Source organism: Rhagoletis pomonella, unplaced genomic scaffold (genome assembly GCF_013731165.1).
Source record: "Rhagoletis pomonella isolate Grant_MI unplaced genomic scaffold, Rhpom_1.0 Rhpom_scaffold_00003, whole genome shotgun sequence".
NCBI classification, from domain to species: Eukaryota; Metazoa; Arthropoda; class Insecta; order Diptera; family Tephritidae; genus Rhagoletis; species Rhagoletis pomonella.
The window spans coordinates 2108443-2123524 of record NW_023458557.1 but is presented as its reverse complement, the minus strand read 5'-3'; the positions used below and the strand labels follow the sequence as shown (position 1 = coordinate 2123524).

Sequence of the window (15082 nt, the reverse complement as noted above, 5' to 3'; positions counted from 1 at the left end):
CGCGGGGTGAAACCCGCGGGTATAAGCTAGTTGAAAATAATTAGAAAACAAAAAATTAACAAAATTTAGCTGCAACTGTTGCTATTAAAAGCATGTTGGAATATGTACATGCACGTACATAAGTATGTATGTATGTTATTTGAAAGAAATTTTTGCTGAATTCCTTTGCAAATATAGTGCGTTAAACAAGACCCAAAGAATACCAAATAAGAAGAAGAACATATTGGATATCTCAATTCTATTGAGTTGGTGTATGGTGTCAAGTCAGCACTACATACCATACTTAAAAAAAAAAAGAGAGCTAAAAATTTATTCTTTCCACAACAAAGTTTACAACAAAAAAGCTTCAATTAATGCCATTGTAACATTTTCAATATCTTAATTCTATCGGCTGGGTGCATGATTCATTTATGAAAGGTTTTGTAAGTAGCTTTTTCTAAAATTTGACACTCCCACCCACAGGGTTGGTTTTTGGAAGCAGGAGAAAAAGGGGAAGAATTCAATCACACTTCCTAAAATGGTAGCTAAATTCCACAAACAGGTATGGATAATAGTACATGGTGGTATTTTAAAACAAACGCGAATTTGATTTAATTATTTCATTTAAACCAGCATATTTACATCGAATATAACCCTTGATTGTTATTAAAAATAAATATTTATTTATATATACCAAAGTGGCGTTAGTCAGACGGCGCATAGCTCAAGAATGGATGGTCCACTTTGAGCCATTTTTTTGTATTTGTTTGCCAGTTGTTGGATAAAAAAAGGCTATTTGTTTGTGGACAAATTATGGAATTTTGATTTAAAAAAAAAAACAACAAATAAAATCATTTAGAGCTTACGTTTCTTTCGCGGTTATAGCTCGATTGCTTCGAATATGGTAATTCCAATTCTTTGATGTTGCACTTTTATTGTTCTGGTGAGATTACGCCGACGTCAGAACATGGCTTACACAGCCGCGATTGGCGATTCGTGCCGGACGAACTCGGGAAGAATAAAAAGAACACGCGGGGAACGAGACAGGGAACGTGATCTACATCGTCAAATGAGAAGTGCCACTCTCATTCGGAGACACCAGGATTGTGCTATGTAGGTCAATACCTAAAAACCTTCGTTGACAGAATCAATAGGTCTCCAGAATATCGACGAATACAACTATTCGGCATTTAAGGGAATTTCGTCTCTTTAGCCTACGTTGAATTTCTGTAGGCCAACGATTCTCACCCATTTTGTCTTGTTGTCGCCAGTGAATGCAGAACAAACATTTCTTCAAATTTATAAAGTACAAATTTCACTACTAAAAATTTAAAAATATTCTTAAAACTTCCAAAGAAATTTGTAAAAGAAATATCACTGTTTTTGTTTTTGTGAGTAGGGTGGGAGTGTCATTGATAAAATTAGAGCGAGAGAAAGTTTTTCTTACAAAACCTTTCATTATTGAATCATGGGCTGGGTGTATGGTGTGAAGTTAGCACTACATACAATTTTTTCTTAAAAAACGGAAGCTACAAATCTTTTCTTTTCACAACAAATTTTTAAGACAAAAGCTACAATTAATGGCATAGTAACATATTAGGTATCTCAATTCTATCGAGTAGGTGAATGTCATCGAGTTAGCATTACATAACGAAGGTAACGCTATTGGATTTGGAGCTTTTTGGCCGGTTATATTAAACAAAACAAGTGTTTACTTCTTCTTCTACGCGTTTCGACGCATATTTGCGTCTTCTTCAGGGAGTCTGTATATTTGTAAATACGAAAAACATGATAATAACAAATAATTATTACAAAGAACAAATACAATACAAAATAGTTTTACACTTATTACACTTACATTAATTTTAAACAATAAAATTATCACAATATTAATTAAAAATAGTTCAAAACATTAAGACACGTTAAGCAACACTGCACTTCCTTCATCGTCAAATCTCAGACATTGGCTGGTATGAATAAAAAGTAGAATCTTTTAATTTAGTACACAATTTATAGAATGTTCTACAAAGTAGTATGTGACGTATTCTTAAAATGCTATTTACTACACTACTCTGATCAGCTGTTTTCGAAGATACTATAATTGTTCTAAAATGGTATGAATAAAATTAGCATATACTACAATTATTATGTAGCAAACAAAGCGGTAGACTAAAATTAATTATTTCAACTGTTGTACTTTATAAATTATGGCTGCGTTTATGCAAATAAATGGAAGAAATCGGAAGTGTTATAAGAATTGAAGAGAGGTGGACGAAACAAATTTTAAAGCGTTATATAGATTTACTCCAGAGAACGTCGATTGGGTTGCACGTAATTTTTTAGGTGGGGAAACGGGAGCAAGTCGCGGTGGTGCGTTGACCAATTGTTAAAAAATTCGAATTTTTTACGATACATAGGTGAGCCTGGTTTCGAGGTAAAAATCGTTTTTTATATTTTGAAATTACACTTGTGTATGTTCATATTATAAATTTATATCATTTGCTAGGTTGGTGTTGGTGAAGACATAGGTGTCCACCAAACGACAGCATGTAAAACTATCTGGTTTGTGTGTTGTAAAATTGTAGCCAAAGCACATGATTGGATTCACTTTCCATGTAATGAGACTGAGATGAATGTAGCTAAAAGTTTGTGGCTAAGCAATAATTTAATTCCAAATACCATAGGAGCGCTGGACTGCACTCATGTGTGTATTATACGTCCCCATAATCACGGTGATGAGTTTGTCAATAGGAAAGGGCAAATATCTTTTAATGTACAAGCTACTTGTGATGCAATTGGCAGGTTTACCAGTGTGGACTGTTCTTGGCCTGGGTCTGTTCATGACTCGCGTATATGGCGGAATTCGTCAATTGCAAGTATCATGGCAGAGAATACCGCATGTGCTATACTTTTAGCGGATGATGGATATGACATTGCACCATGGTTAATGACACCATACCGGAATCCAGAGACATAATACAAACAAAGGAGCGCGTCAAAATAGAATGTGCTTTCTGCCAAGTTAAGACAAGATTCCCTATTCTACAATCAAAAATAAGAATGCAAACTAGACGGGTGCAATCAACGGTTTTAGTTGCTTCATTTTGCACAATGTTGCGAAATTCCTGAAAGACGATGATTTTTGTTTCGACGCTGAAATTGGGAGAGAAGCCTGCACCATTCCAGCTAATGATACTATTACAGCCAATGTCAAAGAAAGAGGTCAACGTCGACGTGATGCAATTGCCTTACATTTGCGTGTTTAGAAAAATATTTTTAAGTTCCCTATCTCACAACTATTTTAGTTCCTCTTGAATAAAAAATGTAATGAAAATTTTAATTATATGAATATAGCTTTAGTTTCCATGTTGTTCTTTACATTCTAGTTTATGACTATAAATTAATTCGTCTATTTTTTTAAATGTAATTCTAGCAGTTTCGTAGAAATCTTTTTGCAATTCAAATACGTCTAACTGCCTTAGGAGCACCTTGCGTTGCAACTCGCCTGTCGTAATTTCCTTATTTTCAATTCTTTTCGGTTTTTTTGCTGAATACTATATTTGTTGTTTTGGTACTGCTGTGCTGCTGCAAGGCTCTTCATCCAAATAAATGCATTCTTCTTCAACAGTCCCCTCTGTTGTATCGTTAGTGCCACTGTCTAAGTCGAGAAGGCCAACTGAAACACCATCTGAAATAAGATTAAATAGAAAAATGTAATAAGTGTTTTATTTTTGAATTATGCACAAACATGTAGATATATGTAGCTTACATTTTAATTTTGATATAGCGGGGTTGTCAAGGTGTATTAAACAAGGTGGTGTTGGGGCGACAGCTGAGTTTTTCGCCGTGGAGGCCATTACGTCAAAATGATGTGTTTGTTGTAACTCATACCAATGACAGTACGGACATCAGCGTATAATTTGTTAGTGTAATTTTTTACTTATATACGGCCAACACCACCTTGTTAAATACGCCTTGGGGGTTGTCCTCAGCACCCAACAGTTCATAAAGAAGTTTTTCGCCGCAATTCACCACGATTTTTTTATTCCCAGTCTTGTTTTTGTCAGTTTTCGTTTTAATACGAGCCTTCAAATTATTAAGTTTCTTTAGAATTCGCTGGTCCGTAAATTTGTGCCTAGTCTCGAGCAGTAAGTATGAAGACACTTCGCCCAATGATTTCTTTTTCTCCACTTTCATAGCAGGTTGCTGATTTTTCTGCAGCAAAGCAGCACCACATTTTTGTACAGCCTCTGCAAAAAGAACGTCGCTTACTTTTGCTGATACCACTATTGAGTCCTCAAAAGAATCTCCCTCCATTATTTCCACAATTTTAGAAAGCAAATCAAATAAAAAAATACAACTGACAAGAAATGAAATACGGAAATCGATCACTTGTTTGTAGTAGACACTACATGTCAAATTTTCAAATATAGTACCCATATATGTAATACTCCTATATTGGCAGTAAGAGCTAGTACCGTCCGAAAACACTACAGTACAGATATATCAATAAACACGTACGAAAGAAAAGGAACACATACGTTTATAAATAAACATGTACACAACACATATACAAAAACGGCACTCAAGTACACAATACATTGACAAAAACGGTACTAGACTGTCTCGCTTTGATTTCGGAATGCTTACACATTGAGAAGTTAGCTTACTGCCAATATAGAAGTATTACATATATGATAGTATCTGCTCATGTTCGAATAAGTGTTTTTATTCATACTAAATGAATACTTTTTGTATACTAAATTCTTTATTGTACATAATAAAATCTAGTAGCAAATGCTAATTTTTATTCATACCAGCCATTGTGTGTAATTGCAGTCGCATATGCACAGTTTATATTCAGCCCGATTCTGCATTTCGATTACGTTCCCGCATTCCGCTCTGCGTTACGTTCGAATCGAAAGAGGAAGAGGAAGAGAGAAAACAGCTTTCGAAATCAGCTGTTTGCCTAGGAATGTGTGAAATCGAAACAAAACAAATATTTGCCACCAAACTATAGCAGCTGATGAAGTTAAAGTTTGTAAATATTTTAAAATAACTAAATATATCTAGCATCACTGTAATTTAAAAATAAGATTTCGTTTGCTCTTAATTTAAGTGGAAACATAATTATAAGAATGAAATCCATAGCCGCGGCGTTATTGCTTGAAGAGGAGAACGAGTCCCAGATTGCTGATGCGGAAGTTGAAAGGCGGAGATTTAGGAACATGTTTGATCTTTTTCAGATGAGTGAATAGTCATAAATTCATCATGAACTGTATTACTCATCGCTCAAAGCCAGTGAAATTATAAACGCTGTTTGAGCACTCTACAACATTTGCATTTACTACGCTACACTAACTTCACATTTTATGTATGTATTTAGTATGTACATACCTCTATTAATTTAATATACAAAGAATAATACAAAGAATACCTCGCGCAATATCCCTTTTGGTTGCCATTATTTGAGCCAATTTTTCGTATTGCCCGTATTACCGTTCGCGAAAACACAGAAATCGAGAAAATTCATTTATAATGACTTTTACAATCATGCACAGTATATTTTACTCAATTTTTTTGATAAAATTATATTATTTAAACCCACGAAAATAACAATCGAAACGTTCTCCGTCAACAAATTTGCAACTTAGAAATACGGAACTACGATCAAAATAAAGAATAGGTATAGTCGTAAATTTCGAAGGTTGATAGAAAGGAAACGGAACGCAGAATACCAAAGTTGCAAACGGAGAAAATTTCGATTCGAGTCGAAATGCAGAATAGGGCTGTTTATATACGTCTTCTTTGAAGTTTAATGCTGCAGTTATTTTTTGTTGTATGCGCAACCCTTCTAATGCCATCCTTCTTCTCGTTCTGTTCTCCACGTCCACGTTATTTAATATAACCGGCCAAAAAGCTCCAAATCCAATAGCATTGAATTTACAACCCTGGCCCAAGATAAGTAATTCGAAAGTAACAATTTTTTTCTTTCCACAACAAAGCTACAATTAATGCCGTTATAATCAGGGTAGGCAAAAACTCGGAGTTCGAGCGAGCGAGCGAGCAAACTCCTACTCAATGCCTCGAAGGCAACGAAGCGCTCGCAGCTCGTACTCGTAGCAGCAATGAGGCGAGGCACGAGAAGTTTGGCTTGCTCGGCAAAGCAGCGAGCGACGCTTGTTTGCTTGTGGTCCTATTAAACGAGCGAGGCTGCTGTGTGTTGTCTCGCTCGCAGTGCCGGGGCGAGTACCTGTCTGCGTACTATATGCCACACATGCCTTTTTGGGTATAAAAATGTGTGAATGTATGTCAATAGATTATGTACGAAAATATCATCACTAGGTGTTGTCAGTAACTTAACCTGACTTTTTCGGTAGGTCTATTCCGGTCACGCATTTTAAAGTAGTAGAAAAGGTAGTAATTATTTACTACTTTTAATCCGTTGGTGCATACTATTTCAAATTATATGTAGAAAAATGTACAATTACAGTCTTATAAGCCTGAATATATGTTTGTATCGGCAGCTGCACACAGCTTGGACATATATTGTAACTTAAAAAAAGTAAAGGCAGTAAAATAAGGCAATTTCCTGTAAGAATAAATGATTTTTTAAATAGATTAAATCACATAAATATCGATAATATAAGCGAAATCGTAATTTAACCATGCTGCCACTCTATTCTAGTGTATCAGTAGTCCAGTTGACAATACAGCAAAAGTTATTTGATATAAAAAAATCGCCTTTCCATACGACTTTTGTGTACGTCTTCTTCATTGATAACCACGATATCTTTTATTTTTTTACATTTTAACCCTAGAATACTAACGTTCGCCTGTGAGGCGGAACGAGTTCGGTTTCCGCGCGATATTTCAGGAACGCTTTTAATGATCAAAGTAAGCGTTCGCGCCAACTCAGCTTAGCGCTGTACGAGGCAGTTAGCAAACGCACATTGTACAGTGGCCTTGCGCGGCTGAGTTCCACGCCCTCTTGACGCCTGACAGGCGAACGTTAGTAGTAAAGGTAATTTTGTTTGCTGTACTTATTTCAGTTTTTAACATGTTTGTTGGCTTTTTTCTGTTTTGAAATTATTATTTTTTTTTACTTTTCGAGAGGGGTTCCTATTGTGAAGGTACCAATAATCGTAACACCGTTTAAAAAGGAACAAGGATTTTTGTTGTCAGGATAATATTTATAATTTAAAAAGAGAATAAATTTAATTAAATAATTTTAAGAATCATACAAGTAGTTTTAATGCCCCCGCACGGTTCGGCTTTCGCTACTTGACTCCCTTTTTGCCACTCGCTGCTCGTTAGCCTTGCCACACTCATTCATTCACCAGGCTTACCATCTGTCGATGACAGCTCGGCCACTCCTGATATATCGTCTCTCCTGGACGATTCTCCGCTGTCAGTGCTCTCATCTGGTTTCTCGCCATATTTTTCGTCATCCACCAGACTGTGGGCACACCATGGTTTCATGTTGTCGTTCGTAAATACTCCTGCATACCGCTTACGCTGCTTTGGCATATCCGGCAGATCTTCTACCACGTAGCGATCGTTGGGTAAAACCTTCGTTACCAAATATGGTCCCTTATATGACGGATCGAGCTTGTGGGAGGTACCAGTGGGGAGAGGTACATAGTCAACCACCACCAGATCTCCTTCATTGTATTGTCTGGGTGTCTGATGTTTGGCATCAAACCGCTGCTTCCATTTCACCCCTTCTGCATTTATTCGTTCAGCTGCTGAGTTCATACGGAAGTCTTCGTGTTGAACCTTGTCGTCATCGGTGTCATCTTGCACCGCTTGAATTAAGCGATTCGTGGTTACGTCTCGGAGTTTATAGTTAAATACTAAACTATTCGGGCTCTGCTCTGTTGTTGCGTTGCTTTGAGAGTTGAGACACCATTGAAGCTTGGGTAGTGCCTCGTCCCAATCTTTATCATTTGCTGTGCTGCATTTTAGCGTTGCCAATACTGTCTTATTGACACGCTCAGCTTGACCATTAGCGCGGGGAGTGCGCACTGCCACTTTAATGTGCCGTATGTCATACCTTCCGAGGAAGAAGGAGTTGTCTTTGTATTACGTAATGCTCTTAAGACTACGTATTTGGTAAAAGCACATACTATGACGAGTATGTAACAATTACCGTGTTTGCTTCGAATAAACGGCCCTAGATGGTCAACGTGTACACATCTAAATGGAACTGGGACAACATAGCTGATATGAAGCTGCGCTTCCTTTTTGCCACCAGATACTTTGTTCATGCAGCATTCTGGACAAGATGCGATATAAGACTTCAGATAAGGTCGCATATGTGCGAACCAAAAGTCTCTAGATAAACGTTCATAGGTCTTTTCCAAACCAAAGTGACCTGCTTCATCATGGCAAGCTCTTGCTAAACGCCATCTCACGCCTCTTGGAACCACTAGTCGTCTGTTCCCGTTGATCTTACGATATAACCGCTGACCTTGCAATGCATAGTCGTATTTCAGTTGACGTGCATTGGACGCTTCTTTGCCGTTGAGAACTTCGATGATATCTTTGAGCGTCTCATCCTGTCTTTGCATTGCCGACACCCAATCGTTGTCGATATCAACCACCCGATATATTGCCTCTGCAATCGTTGTCGGTTCCACTGGAGGAAGAGTCGGACATCTACTCGCACCTGCGCGGTGGATACATCGGAAGTCAAACTCCTGTAGTTTGAGCCACCATCTCGCCACCCGCAGTAACAAAGGCGTCGTTGCTTTTGTGACTGCCACCGCATTGCAGTCAGTTATTACGTTGAACTTGTGTCCGATCAGATATAACCGGTATCGTTGTAGCGTTTCAACTATCGCTAGAACCTCCAGCTCGTGACTGGCATAGTTGCGCTCTGCGTCATTGCATTGCCGGCTGAAATAGAACACCGGCTTCCATTCCGTGCCTTCGCCGCTTTGCATTAGCACTCCGGACAACCCTATAGTGCTCGCATCCGTGTGCACCTCGTGGGGTTTTGTTACATCGTACATCGTCAATACCGGCTTTGTAATTATCATCGTTTTAAACTTTTCAAACACGTCGTTCTGCTCTTTCTCCCAAACGAAGTCTGCGTTCTTTTTCAACAACATCGTTAATGGTCGCGCCTGAATGCTGTATTCTTTGACAAACTTCCGGAAATATTCGGTTACTCCCAGAAATTGTAGCACCTCTTTTGTTGTTGTTGGTTTTGGGAATTCTTCGATCACCTTCGTTTTATTTTTGCCTGGACGTATGCCGTCGCTATTTATGTCATGCCCCAGGAACTGAACCTGCTGAGCCAAGAAAGTACTTTTGGATGGTCTAAGTGTGAGACCCGTAGCGTTGATAGCTTCAGGAAACTCAATACCTTCGTCGACCGTCTTCGTGGCTATGATGACCTCATCCACGTAGTTAACCACCTTGTCCCGGTGCTTAAGTGTCTTAATTAAATTGACAATAACCCCCTGAAAAACCATCGGAGCATTTACCAGACCGAAGGGCATAACGTTATGCTCAAACAATCCTTCATGAGTCAAAAACGCCGTAAACTTCTTCGATTCTTCGTTCAGTGGCACTTGATGGTAGCCGAAGGTCATGTCTAGCGTCGTGAAATATTTATTACCAGCTCATTCAGTGCGCGATAGTCGAGGCACATTCGACTTTCGCCGTTGGACTTCTTTACAAGAAGGACCGACGCAGCGTGTGGTGAATTGCTTGGACGGATTATGTCGTTGTCCAACAATTCCTTTAAAATTTGCGATAATTTTGGGAGTTGTGAAAGCAGTACCAAATAACGTTTGCCCAAAATAGGAACTGATGTCGTTACCTCTATCGTCATTTGTGCTTTCTTGCATCTACCAATGCGGCTAATATCTTCTGCAAAACAGTTATGAAAAGCTAACAAAAGATTCAATGCCTTGCCTTCATCTTCTTTCGATAAACAATTGGATACGTTAGAAGGACCCTAACTTGACTTGTACGAGATGCAGCACGCCGTTGTCTAACACCATGTGATACCCGTTGTTTTGTAGGACGTCGCGGCCCAATAAAATGTCGTAGGGTAGCAGCTTGTCGGCGACAATATACAAAATCACCTCGCGTTGAACATTGTCAATGTTCGCAGTAACGTTGACTTGTTGAGTCACTTTCACTTTTGACCCGCCAAATCCTGTGAAGCATCTATTAGCTTCCCGTTTCTGCATACCATCGATTGCTGATGCTCTTATCAAAGAGCACACGCTTCCCGTGTCGATGAATGCTTCAAGTTGCTTTCCGTTTAGCCCTACCAGTTTCATAACTGGAGGAGCCTCGTCGCGTTCATGATGATCGGCGATCTTTGCCACTGAAGGCTTCTTGTTGCAGTTCTTGGCTTCGTGACCCACCTTCGTGCATAACGTGCACCGTGGTTTCCGTTGAGGTTGCGGGCACTTAATCGCAATATGTCCGTGCTCGTTGCAGTTGAAGCATTTTATTTGCGTTGGCTTGACGTTTACTTTTGTTTCAGTCTTCACTGTCTGCTGGATTGGCGCCGTTGGAGCCGTTGATGTCACAGACACACTACTGACCGTGGTTAAGTTCTTCAGTGCCACTAATAGTTGACTACACGTTGCAAAGTTCATTGCTGCTAATGTCTTTGTTAGTGCATTGTCGTTGAGACCACTTATAATATGCGTGTTGATGGATGCATCGTCCACCATACCCTGACGACCTATAGTTAGCATCGAGTAATAATACTCCAGATAGTCTTCGCCGTTTTTCCGTTTACGCTTCATAAGCGTCTTATGAGCTTCAGCTGCGTTGTGCGTTGATGGGAAGTCAACTTTAAATGCCTGCACAAATTGCGACCAGGACTGGAAAACTGTTTGTGCATCCAGCCAACGTTTGGCCATTCCTTTCATTTTGTGCTGAACTGCGACCAAAACTATTTCTTCTTTCCAACCGTAGCACTGCTGCAATTGTTCAGTCCGAGTTATATATTGCGTTGCTGAAGTAGAGCCTTTGAGTGGGTCGTATTCAGGCATTACACCCACCATATCCTGAATTGACATACTTCGTCGTACCATGTACATCATCAGCTGACTCCCGGGTCGATTCGCTTGTACCTGACCTGGCATCGTCGTTGTCGTTGGACGTTTGTTGAATTTCATCGTTGATTGTTTCCTGTACCGGATTACGATTGATTGAACCGATAGCCGACCTTAAACTTGCCATCGTCTCTCTTAAACTGTTGAGTTGTGCACGTAAGTCATTTGGCCAAACCGCAATGTCGTCTTCGAGCTCCATTTGATCTATTTCCTCTACCCCTAAAACTTTTTGCAGCTTTGATACCTTGACTGCCTTGGTACCTGTCGTTGGTAAGTCGTTGGCCCTTGGTAGCGCGTTCAACTGAATAACCTTTAGCGTATTCAATTTGATCATATTTGTGGAAACAAATTCTTTATTAGTCGGAAACTAATATTCGTCAATCAATTTTATTTCACCGTCCTAATATTTGCAGCCGTCACTGTAGCTTTTTACTTCTTCGGCCTTGTTCTATTTCGTTTTTCTTTAGAGTTACGCAGCCGTTCTCACCAATTGCTACTCGCCACTTTGCTTTTGCTGCAAATTCGTTGGTAATGAGAAATTCTAAGCTTTTTCAAAATTTATACGTTGACTCGTTGCAGCAGTGACGCTGAATCGGCGTCGTTTCGCAGCTTCGATTCGTAGCTGCGCAGTCGAGACTGTTCAATGTAGCAAAGTCAGCTTCGCGTTGCACGATTGCGTATGTCTTGCTGCTTAATGATTTGCGATCCGTTGCAGATATTCGTTGCCTTTCCACCGAAGACGTTGACGTTTCACCGTGGTGTCGTTACGCAGCACTGATACTTGGCTGCGCCGTTGGGACTCCCAAAGTCCAAGGGGATTATGCGCCGTTTCGCAAATACGTGCACTTTGCGCTGCCTTCCGGATATGTTGAGACTCTCGTCGTTTTCGCGCTTGTCTTACACCTGTGCGCCGCTCTACCACGCTGACGTTTTTTCGTTGTAGGCGTATGGATACACAAATCCACCTTCTGAGATGTGAAGGTACCAATAATCGTAACACCGTTTAAAAAGGAACAACTATTTATTTGTCAGTATTAATAGTTATAATTTAAGAAGAGAATAGATTTAATTAAATAATTTCAAGAATCACACAAGTAGTTTAATGCACCCGCACGGTTCGGCTTTCGCTACTTGACTCCCTTTTTGCCACTCGCTGCTCGTTAGCCTTGCCACACTCATTCATTCACCAGGCTTACCATCTGTCGATGACACTATGAAGAACAAGTTCTAAAATGATTGGAAGAAATATCGTTGAATGGAACCGATGATGAGAACAATTTGGAAGAAGATTTCAGTGAATGCGCCTTATGAATAAAAACTAAGCTTTTTTTCAAGATTTCAAACCTTTTGCTTGATTTATTCGAAAAACTTTACGTAAAGAATCTGAAATTTTAAGAAAAAAACATTGCTTAGTTTTTATTCATAAGACCCAATGTGATACCAAAAAGGCGATTTCATTTTTAAGTACAGGTCACAATAGAAAAGATAAACAACTAGTTCCTCTTAAGTGTGAAAGTAAATATGAATACCTTTAAGATAATTTATGGATTGTTTGAGTGCGTTCGTTTTTAAATATTTTTATTTTTTTAATTTTTAAAATGTCCCCTTTCAAAAAGATTATGAAATATGTGTTATTTTCGATACGAATTATTTTTATTAATATTAAAAAAATTATTAAATTATTTTATTTTTTTACTTTAAAAACATATGAAATATGTTTAAGCCAAATTTTTTAAACAAATTTAAGGTTTTAGAAAGACAGAATTTGTACTTTTTTCAAAGAAGCCTCAAAGGCGAACGTTAGTATTAAAGGAATAAATAATAAGGTTAGTATTCTAGGGTTAAAGACAAAAGTTATACAAATTTTAGATATTAATATAGTTCTGAAAACACCTAGTTATTTAAAAATCGACATAAAACGAATTACTAAAATGGAGTATTTTAGATACTATTTCCCAACGAATAGTAGTATAAAAATTAAGATAGGCAACACTGACAATAAGCAAGCCGATCTTTTCAAAATTACAACAAACACGTCGCTACTGACAACACCTTGTTATTTTTCCACCATGGGAAATATGTTAATATATCGTCGCCTGGGTAAGAGATTGTCGTATTTTAATTTCGGCAGGTTGTGGGAAATCGCGATTGAAGTTTGGAATGCAATTTCTCAAAAACGGGAAGATAGATTTTCTCCAAAGTCTCTCTGAAAATGTTACTAGTTCACAAAATTCTTAAATGATTTAATTTTTAATGTTTATTGTTAATTAGTTTTGAGCTTATGAAGGATTTTCTTTAGTAAAATTTTGTCGTAAGCGTCATTTTTCAACAATTCGGCAGCCACTTTGTATGAAATACGAAAAAATGTGATCAAAATTTCTACAAAATTAAAGACACTTTTTACTTAATATCTCGGAAACTAAAGGAGATATCTAAAAATGCAGAACGTAATTTTTAAGATATTGATTAGTTTAAATGGCTGCGTCACTAACTAAATATTTACTAAAGTATCGAAAAAATTGTAGTCAATATCTCGGAAACTAAAGGAGATATCTAAAAACTGGTAACACCAATCGAAAGACCTTATTTCAAAATATATAACAGCATCTAGAACTAAAAATCGTCAAAATGGCGCTTACGACAATCTTTTACCCAGGCGACGATATGTACATACCAGGGTTGTTGCGAATATTCGCATTCGCATTCGCAACCGCGGAAGTTCCGCATAAATTTGAACATTCGCATTCGCTTTCGCATTCGCATTCGCTTTCGCATTCGCAATAATCAATGCGGACCTTTCGCGAATGCGAATATTGTGCAAATGCACTGATAAAACGTATATCTGGCAAACAAAAAATGTTAGCTAAAATTTCTTTGCCTACTACAGGCTACGTTAAGAGTGTCCCCTATGTCGACCTTCTTTCGTAATTTATGTTCAACGGCTGACTATAACGAGAGTCGACTATTTGCGCGTTAAAAGATTACCTTTAATTAGGTAAGAATTATGTAACTATCGAATATTATTTGTCAAAGGTCTGTTGAAAAAACTGGATGCATCGCTAGTATTTTTCCTAAAAAAGTTTAATTATTTTTTTCTCATAAAACCGCTCGTAAACTCATAAGTTCCGCGTTTCCTTTTATTAGTCTTTCAGCTCGAAAAGAAAAACATTTATTTTGATTTTGTGTAAATTGTCAAAATTAGCACGCATCGAAATAAAGATGAAATTATATGTAAATAAGTCGACAGCCATGTTCTCAAATTAAATAAGAATTAATTCAAGGTGAATTTTATATATATTGAGGAGTGGGACTTGGCATGTAATATATCGTTAGTATAGAAGAAAAAGGGCTTAACTAACATCGTCGCTGAAATATATAAAGCCGTAACTGACTAAATATCCAAAATAAAGTTGTTGATTGATTATGATGCATTTCATCGAATCATAGCCGCACATCGTTTGAGGCAATACAAAAATTTAGTTAGTTGTGGTTTTTTGCATTTCAGCGACAATGTGAAATAGTATTAACGATACATATCAGGAACCGTAAATAGCAGTTATTTTTTCCCAACCGTTAAACTAGGCCAGATATTTTTTAAGTTCGAAATAAAAGTCTTTCCGGATAGTAAACAAACCGCTTATCCAAATTAAACAAATTTGGTAGCATATAAAAGAGGACTCAAATAGCTTTTAAACAGAAATATCGATCGAAGGCTACCACTTCTATTTATATTTTTTTTTAATAATATAATACAAAAGAAATACATATACCTGACCCAAGGTTTGTTCTATGGTAGTTAAAAAACATTTTTTATTTAAATATTGTTCAATAGCTGGCTTTCTGCTGGCTTTCCTTGTTTAAATATTTCAGTTTGAAAGCTATTTTATTCCTCTTTCAGTTGATACCAAACTTGTTAAATCTGGATAAGCGGTTTGTTTATTATTAGGAAAGGACTTTTATTTTCGACTTAAAGCACATTGAGCGCATGGAATGGAAAAACAAAATGGATTTGA

General features: G+C 37.7%; 1 pseudogene; it reads left to right on the top strand.

Annotated features, from left to right (window-relative positions):
* Window positions 1-2186: 2186 nt before the first annotated feature.
* On the top strand, window positions 2187-3245 carry LOC118734947 (annotated as a pseudogene).
* The last annotated feature ends 11837 nt before the right edge of the window (window positions 3246-15082 follow it).